This window comes from Scyliorhinus torazame, chromosome 5, assembly GCF_047496885.1.
Source record: "Scyliorhinus torazame isolate Kashiwa2021f chromosome 5, sScyTor2.1, whole genome shotgun sequence".
NCBI classification, from domain to species: domain Eukaryota; kingdom Metazoa; phylum Chordata; class Chondrichthyes; order Carcharhiniformes; family Scyliorhinidae; genus Scyliorhinus; species Scyliorhinus torazame.
This window is the reverse complement of record NC_092711.1, coordinates 187319095-187328415: the sequence shown is the minus strand read 5'-3', so window position 1 is coordinate 187328415 and position 9321 is coordinate 187319095. Positions and strand designations below refer to the sequence as shown.

Here is a 9321-nt window from a genome sequence, read left to right as displayed (position 1 = left end):
CAGGGTAGCAGCTATATGTGAAAACCATCACTTCCAAGTTCCGTTCCAAGTCACACACAATCCTGACTTGTCTGACATCCAGTACTGGATGAACAGACATTTCCTTCAAAATTGGTAAGAATGAGCTCATTGTCTTTAATATTGGCTACAAACTCCACTCCCTAAACTTCAATACCATCCATCTCACTTTGAGGCTGAACCATACTGTTCACAATCTTGGTGTCATATTTCACCCCAAGCTGAGGTTTTATTGCATATTAGTAAGGCCGCCTATTGCCACCGAATAAGACCGTAATAAGATATATGGTGTGATTCTCCGGCCGCATTGTGCTCTCGCTTGAGCGCAACACGGCTGGTGATTGCCAGGAGAGGCTTGTAGCGAGCCACCCGACAGGCTCCGTGTCTCCTGGGATTCTCCGGAGTCCCGCAAAACGTTGGAGTCGAACCTGCACCAAATGGGCGGGACCGAAAGATGTTCGCAGAAGTAGGTCATAAACCTACTTACGACCTACGCATGAGGGTTCCTGCAGCCAGGCACTTATCAGTGCTGTCCACATTGCGGATCGACACCCAGGGGGGGTCTCCCGGATCACCGGAGACCCAGGATTGTCAGGGTAAGTTCAGGAATTCCCCTGGGAATATGGGCACCTTGGAACTGCCCGGCTGGCACGTTGGCACTGCTACCCTAGCACTGCCAAGGTGCCCAGATGACACTGCCAAGCCAGTAACAGCATTGCCCGGGTGCCAGGGTGGCATTGCAAGGGTGCCCAACTGCCAGGGTGACACTGCCAAGGGGCCATGCCCATGAATTGAGGGTGGGGGGGCGGATTTGAAGGGTGGGGGAGTGCAGAGCAGGTAAGTACAGGTATCCGGAAGGTTGCGTGGGTGATGGGTGGGGTACCTAGAAGGGAGAGGGTGCTGTAAGGGGACTTGGGGGGCCTGATAAGGGGGGACCCCCAGGGATGTCATAGCAGGGTGTCTTCACTTGGGGGTGTAGGGTAGAGTCCATATGTGTGGAGGGGTGACATTGCTCATCGGTGGGATGTGTGGACCCACAAGCTCACTTGGAGATCAGGGCACACTTTCAAAATAGCGGGCTGATCTCTGAGTTCAGCTCCCGAGTGGTAAAAAAAAATTTTAAGTGTGTCCTAAACCGGTGAGAAACTCCCCAGGGCCCATAAAAGTGATTGTGTCATTGAATAGCGGTGGGGAACACACTGGCAGAGCCGGCGGGAAACTCTCTGAAAAACCCGCCACAAACTAACTTAGAAATTGTTTGGGATAATCGCGCCCAATTGGAGCAGTTAGGCCATTCAGTCCATCGAGTCTGCTCCATGATTCAATCATGGCTGATATGTTTCTCATCCCCATTCTCCTGCCTTCTCTCCATAACCCCGATCCCCCTATTAATCAAGAACCTATCTAGCTTGTTGCTATACTTATTTGTTTATAAATATGGCGGTCAATATGGTCACCTTTCTTAATCCTAATTATGAGTATACTTTCAGAGTCGCCAGGTATCTCTCGATACCGCCACAAGGTTCAACCCGAATACCGATCAAAGAGTCAATACACCAGTTAGTTAGTTCTAAGTCAATGGTATTTATTTACACACAGTATGATTTACTCATGCACAATAACACTATAAGCTAAACTATCTCTATCACTAACACCTATACTTAACTTCGGGTGCCCTCTTAGGCCAGAGGAACAATGGCCGTTGTTCGGATCTGAGGTAACAGGAGTACAGCTAAGATCGTCCGTCTGGTAGCGAGCGTTGACCTTGAACTTACTTGATTCTGGTGATGCTGGTGGAAGGGTCTCTCCGCTTGAGAGCCGAATCCAAGAGGCTGAATCTCTGGTGGGGGTTCCTTCTTATACTTGGAGGGGCTTCGAACGCTTTTAGGCGGGCCTTAAACTTGGTCCCAATTAATTGGGCAGCTTCTTGATCATTGTCATCGATCTAAATCAATAAAGGGGTGGGTGCCCTGATGGCTGGGCGTGTCCTAGGTGGCCATTGGCCTTGCTTTGTTTGTGTCTTTCGGTTGGGGTACTGGCGCCGGGATGTCTGTGACAGTATCGGCTACCTGAGTATTAGTCCTTTGTTCCTCGGAGATGGGCCATCAATATGTTAATCGACCCAGAGTTTCGATTCCGTCTGCTGACTGCTTCCCAGATATACATTCAGGCTGTGTGCCTGCTTGTTGCTTAGTATTGTCCACATTTCCCTATAGTCTCTGTGAGTGTCCATTTTGTATTCTGAAATTGGCCATCCCAGATGGCTACAAGCTGTCTTAATGACACTCAGTGATTTGGCCTCCACAGCCTTCTGTGGCAATGAGTTCCACAGAATCACCACCGTCTGGCTGAAGAAGTTTCTCATCATGTCAGTTTTAAAGGATTGTCCCTTCAGTCTGAGTCTGAGTCCTCGGGTTCTCGTCTCTCCTACTAGTGAAAACATCTTCTCCATGTCCACTCTATCTAGACCTCTCAGTATTCTTAAGTTTCAATGAGATTCCCCCCACAGCCTTCTAAACTCCAACGAGTACAGACCCAGAGTCCTCAACCGTTCCTTCGTTCCCAGGATCATATTTGTGAACGTCCCCTGGACCTCCTCCAAGGCCAACACATCCTTTCTTAGATTCGGGGTTCAGTACCAGTTACCTCAGTAACTTTGTCTAACTTCACTTCTGCCTCAGGTCATCTAAGAAACAAGAACACTCGCAGCAACCTTCAATCCACGTCCATTCCTGGGATAGTGAGGCAGAGTTTAGAAAACTTCACCAACACAACTCCAGTTAAACATGCACAAAGAAACGGAGGAAAGCAGTGACTGTGTCTGCTCTGATACTAGCCCAGACCCGTCACTCAGACTTCACCGCCAACCTTGCCCAGTTCACAGATAAACTACCCGCTTGCAGCTTCCTGCATCTTGACCCAGCCCTGCCCCCAGGTGGGGGACAATCCAAGGTGAGTGGTTTGGGTGACTAGGGGAATGGGGTAGGGGTGACCTCCCATCTTGTGCTGTGTCCCAAATGGTTCCTTCCTCCTGTTCCCCAGAGCCATCTAAACACTACATGCAGATGGCTAATGGATCTTGGGGAGCCTCACTGACATGTACAGGTCCAGTGTCCTGTACCGCACACCCGATTCCTTGTGTGAACACCAAGAGCACAATCCAATGGCCACGCTGTGCCAGAAAAGCAGCTCGCCACAGCGCATTGTGGCTGATGAAAGTGGGGGAGACCTCACTCCTGGAATCTACCCGACTCACCAGGCCTCATGAAATCCAACACGATCTTGCAAAAAGTTGCAATGTGAATCCCGCCCACAATCACTTTTTGGCAAATCTGCATATTAGAGCGAGGTAGTTAGCCTCACTCTAATGTGCAGATTCCCGAGGTACCTGAGGCTTTGGGATTCATCCACTGTAGCCACCTGGGTTGGCCACTTCCCGACTTTAAAATGGAGATCCGCTAAGAATGCAGGGACATTCAGTCAAACGCAGGAAAATCAAGCAGGTGCAAAGTTTCCTGTGTATCAGAACTTGCAGGAACCCAGACAGCACTGAAACTAACAACCATCTACATATTGATGAGCGATCCCCGGGAACAATTGGAAACAGTTAAGTAAACAAGGCTAAGCCAGACCTCCTCGGCGCCAGCAGGGGCCAAGACAAAGGAAGGCCAACGGACACTTAGGAACCGCCCAGCGATCAGGGAACAGCTCCAGTATTGGAGAAATCGATCCAAGTGATCAGAACTTAGTCCAATCACTTGGAAACAGGTACGGGGTCCGCGCAAAAGGGCACGGAGCCTCTGCGGACTATAAAATAGAGTCCCAAAGTTCAATTTGTCCTTCTTGGCAGGGTCTCTCAGCAGCTCGAAATAACCTGTGGTAATACCAGGTATTGGAGTACCTGAGAGGTGAATGACCATTGGCTAGACCGAGGGGTCTACCATTGGATAATGTACATAGCCCCGCCCTGAGAGGCGGGCTATAAGAACCGATGCCGTCCCAGCAGCCTTCACTTTCTGTATCACCGCTGCTGGGTACAGTTCTAGCTGATTAAAGCCGATTAGATATGACTCCTCTTTGTCTCGAGAGTATTGATTGTGCATCACAATCCTTGACAGTGACCTGCCTAGTAGCTGCACCAACCAAGTAAGTCTCCAGTCAATGCACGCTACGAGATAGACGCTCCTAGCTACCAGTCTATACCAGCTTTGAAGCCTGCAGAATCAGAATCGAACGAAAGGCCATTTGTTCCCCTGACCTGGTGGGCCAGTTCCAAAGCTAAGTATAGGCCTTTTAGTGTTAGAGATAATCTAGTAAGTAGAGTTTTATACATGAGTAGTGATTGACTGTGTATAATAAATGTGTTTTGATTTGAAACGTACTAACTGGTGTATTGAGTTATTGATCAGCACTTGAACTTGAACCTCATTGTGGTATCATAAAGATACCTGCCGACTCTAGAGCAAAGGTTATAGAAACAGAGCAAATTAAGTAAAGACACAACGAGCAACATTAAGAGCCACCAAACGTTAGCAACACCCCTTTGCCTCGGAAACCTCGGGTGAGCGCCATTCAGCACTGGTCTCCACAAACAGGTGACGAATGTGATATAAAATAACTGTTTTAGAGATATTAGTTACTGTAATGTAGAGATAGGCCAGTCTCATTCTGGTGAGTTCACAGACAAAGGATTTCAGAACGCATGGCAAAGCAAGGGGGAGGAGTGTCCAGCAAAGGAGGAGAAAAGGATGCTGGGTCATAGGGGGCCAGAGGAAGGGATTGGAAGTGAGCCAATTAGGATGTATGGCCAGGTCAGGAGGGGTATAGGATGACCTATGGGAATCGTGTATGTGAAACTTGATGCCATTTGAATGTATTTGCAGAAATCCCTTTGTCTCCTTCATTCGTTTTCCAAGGGTCTAGGAGACTAGTTCTGTGTCCCGTGCCTCTGTGAAATGAATCAGACTTGCAAGTCAAATAAAATAACTAATGCTGTACCTGCAAATCCATCTTGACTTTTATTGAGGCCAGACTGACGGGTAAAGAAATTTATATTTGTCACAGGGACCAGACGGAACAACACTCATGGGGGTCTCTCAGGGGATCAAAGGCTCCCAACAGCTTGCCCTTTGGGCAGGGTGGTGCCCTGGCTCTACTGGTGTCAGCTGGCACCTTAGCAGTGCTGCCTGGGTGCCAGACTGGCACCGCTCAGGTGGAACTGCCATTGGTACTGCCAGCATGCCAGGTTGGAATTGCCAAGCTGGCATTTTGTGTCCTTGTGTGATTGGTCCAGGGGTGCCCGGTGTTGGGGGGGGTCGTGGGCCGGGCACCCTTCCATAGTGCGTTTGGGCTGGGGGAAGGCTGGGGATCATTTTGGGGCCTCGGAAATCAGGATGCCATTTAAAAATGGCATCTTGATCTCTTGCTACATTGCAGAGATCCGCCGAGCAGAGCTCCCCACCAAGCAGGGCTAGCTATGTGTGGCAACGGCCATGTGCTCCCCATTCAGGCACCAGAATCGAACCCATGGCACGACTGAGTCCTCAGCACAGGTAGTATTATGATGTATTTTGGGGATAATCTAAGGATTACTGTTACTGTGTTGAAAATTTAGTTGAATTTTATACTTGTGTTGTCGTTTGTTCGCCTCGTCAATAAAATCTGGGTAAAACTTTTGATTAATATGCTCGTTGAAGTGTCTGAAGTTTTACAGACAACACGGTATTTTTATCGAAAGAGAAAATGGCGGAAAATCTCAGGTCTGGCAGCATCTGCAGGGAGAGAAAAGAGCTAACGTGTCGAGTCCAATGACTCTTTGTCAAAGTCATTGGACTCGAAACGTTAGCTCTTTTCTCTCCCTACAGATGCTGCCAGACCTGCTGAGATTTTCCAGCATTTTCTCTTTCGTTTCAGATTCCAGCATCCGCAGTAATTTGCTTTTATATGGTATTTTTATTTTGTACAATCCCAGCGCACTCCCTGGTCACTTGGACAAATGTGGGCTGATGAAGGAAGTTCAACACAGATTTGTTACCACAAATCGTGTTAAACTAACACAAAAGCAAAATACTGCAAATTGCTGGAAGTCAGAAATAAAATCAATAAATGCTGAATAAACTCAGCTGTTCTGGCAGAATCTGTGGAGAGAAACAGTTATTGTCTCGGATCTAAATCATTCTTCTCCAGAACTCGGGTCATTTAGATCCGAAACATTAACTCTGAGGTGTGGTGATCCTCAGGTTAAATCACCACCAGTCAGCTAGGCAGCTCTCCCCCTCCCACCACTAGTTGGTAGCACAGTTGCTTCAGAGCTCCAGGTTCAATTCCTGGCTTGGGTCACTGTCTGTGCACACATGCGCATATTCTCCCTGTGTCTGCGTAGATTTCTTCTGGGTGCTCTGGTTTCCTCCCCATTCCAAAGATGGGCAGGTTAGGTGGATTGGCTATGCTTAATTGCCAATGTCCAAAAAGGTTAGATGGGATACATGGCTTAGGTAGGATAATCTTTCTTTGGGCCGGTGCAGACTCGATGGGCCGAATGGCCTCTTACTGCACTGTAAATTCTATGTCTATGTCAAAGGAGAAAGCAGCCTGTGGTCACCTGGAACTATGCGAGTTTACGTCCTTATTTTACTTGAAGGGTTGTATAAATTAACTTAATAATTTAATATATTTGGCACCAATCGTAACGGAACGACAGAATATCATATTTAGTTCAGCAATATCATCCCTCAATGGCAGTGAGGAACCGGAGAACCAGAATATGCTCCATCCTCACGGCTGGAGTTCTTCGGGCATGCGCAGCCGGAGCTCTGACTGGAGCATGCGCAGTCTCGATGTTGGAAGGACAGACGAGTGGTTGTGTCGGATGAGCGAGGAGAGCAGAAGAGGAAATGAGGTAGCCGGTGGGTGAGGGAGAATGGAACCGGAAAGTGGGCAGGAAGGTTGCCTAAACATTTTTTGTTGGCAGAAAAATACGAATATTAAGTTTCCGTTCAAAGTTTTCACCTATTTGACGACTGCGGCCTTTTTCCCGGATGACATCCCGGATTAACGGTCGCCATTTTTACCGGGAACAATGTGCAGTAGTACGCATGCGTGACGGCCAACTTTCTCGGAGCAACGTAGGAATTAAAAGTGTGAATTGTTAGGAATCCGGAATTGGAGGAAGTCAAAGTATCTTGAAGATTGTGAGGCTGGGTGAGGTTACAGAGTTGGGGATGTACGAGACCATGGAGGGATTTGAGAGTATAACAAATTAAAAAAGTTAGCGCATCTTAACTTGGGGCCTCTTTTTGGTCAATTAGTCCAGGGGTGATGTGTGAATAAGACTTAGTGTGAGTAAACACATGGACAGCACAGTCTTGGATAACCTCAGAATCACAGGGAGGTTGAATGTGGGAGGCCAGCCCAGAGTGCATTCGGATAGTCAAGTCAGGGTTAGCACTGCTGACTCACGGCGTTGAGATCCCAGGTTCGACCCCGGCTCTGGGTCACAGACTGTGGGGTTTGCACGCATTCTCCCTGTGTTTACGTGGGTTTCACCCCCACAGCCCAAATATGTGCAGGGTAGGTGGATTGGCCACACTACTAAATTGACCCTCAATTGGAAAAAATTAATTGGGTACTCTAAATTTAGAAACTTTTTTTTCGAAAGGATAGCAAAGTCTAACGGTAATAAAGGAATGGCTGAGAGTTTCGCCAACAAATGAGCTGTGACTGGGGGAGGAAATAGGTGGTCTTTGTGATGTGTATATGTGGTTAGATGATCATCTTGAGGTGAAATATTTCACCCTGGTTGTGAACAGTCTGTTTCAACATCACACATTTATCAGGGAGAGGAATGGAGTCAGAGCTAATATCTTCAAAATATTTGAAAGGAAATTTCTACTGATCTGGTGCTGTTTGCTCGATGAGTCAGAACAATGTGGGACTTCGAGGGGAACTTTCAGTTCACATACTCCTGCTCCCCGGTCCTTCTAGATGGTGGAGGTTGAGGAGTTTGGAGATTCTGGCCAAGCTGAAGGTATTTAAATCCCTCTACTTCTCCACCTCTATCTCTCCTGTTATAGAGGCCAGAGTCTTATAGGTCCAGACTGGGTGGCAGGTTCCCTTCCCTGAAGGACATTAGTGAACCAGTGGGTTTCTAATGACAATCCAGCAGCTTTTATGATCACTTTTTCCTTGTGCCGGTCCCACAAATGACCAGATTCATTCAGCTCAATTTCAAAACCTGCCTTTGTGTTTTTGTGCGTTCTTTCACTGTTTTATTCTGTTTTAAATCAATTTTACAGGATATTAGGGGAGAAATTGCTGTCGGAAGTTTAAACCAAACATCAAATCAGGATCCCACAGATTTGCCAAATTATCATAACCTGAATATCATTGTACTTTGAACATGGAAGGAAGAAGCACTGTTCACAGTGGGGAGAAACCGTACAAGTGCTCTGTATGTGGACGGGGCTTCAGCCAGTCATCTGGCCTGTCAAGACACAAGCGCAGTCATAGTGGGGAGATGCCGTGGAAATGTGGGGACTGTGGGAAAGGTTTCAGATATCCATCTGAGCTGAAAACTCATCAACGCAGTCACACTGGGGAGACACCGTTCACCTGCTCCGAGTGTGGGAAAGGATTTGCTGACTCATCCAAGCTCCTGAGACACCAGCGCGTTCACACTGGGGAGAGATCTTTTAAATGCCCGGTCTGTGGGCAGTGGTATAAAAGCTCCTGGGATCTGATGTCTCATCAACGCGTTCACACTGATGAGAAACCGTACAGGTGCTCTGACTGTGGGACTGAGTTCAGGTGGTCATCTCAACTCAGTGCACACCAGCGAGTTCACACTGGGGAGGATCAGTCACCTGCTCAGAGTGTGGGATGATATTCAGTGATTCATCCACCCTCCTGACACACCAGAAAGTTCACAAGAATTTTGCTGCTGACCACATCCAGGAATGAACCTTGTTCATTGGTGTTTATTTCTGCTGTTAATAACGCCCAGCCCAGAATGTGTTAATATTCTGCCTCAAAATCAAATAAATCAACTTTGTGTTGAGCCCACACTGCTGAGCATTTAAATATCTCTTGCAAGTTAGCTCCTTTTGAAGGACTCTCCCTCTCCTCATCACTTCCAAGAATATGTTTGAGGAGCTCATGGAGCTACTTCGTCAGAGACTTTGACAATTTGATCAGCTGCCTACTTCTTGGGATTCTCAATGTGAATAGGTTGGGATGTTTTTGGAAACAGAATATCCCAGTTTTCCACCTTTTAAAGGGACAGCTTTATGACATTACTCAAGTCCC

The 9321-nt window shown here is 47.5% G+C and overlaps 1 long non-coding RNA gene across 1 annotated transcript; it reads left to right on the top strand.

The window, feature by feature from the left end:
* The first annotated feature begins 6830 nt into the window (after positions 1-6830).
* Positions 6831-9078, top strand: LOC140420811 (uncharacterized). The gene is made up of 2 exons (XR_011946594.1): positions 6831-6916; positions 8313-9078. It is a non-coding gene; the product is annotated as an uncharacterized lncRNA (long non-coding RNA).
* The last annotated feature ends 243 nt before the right edge of the window (positions 9079-9321 follow it).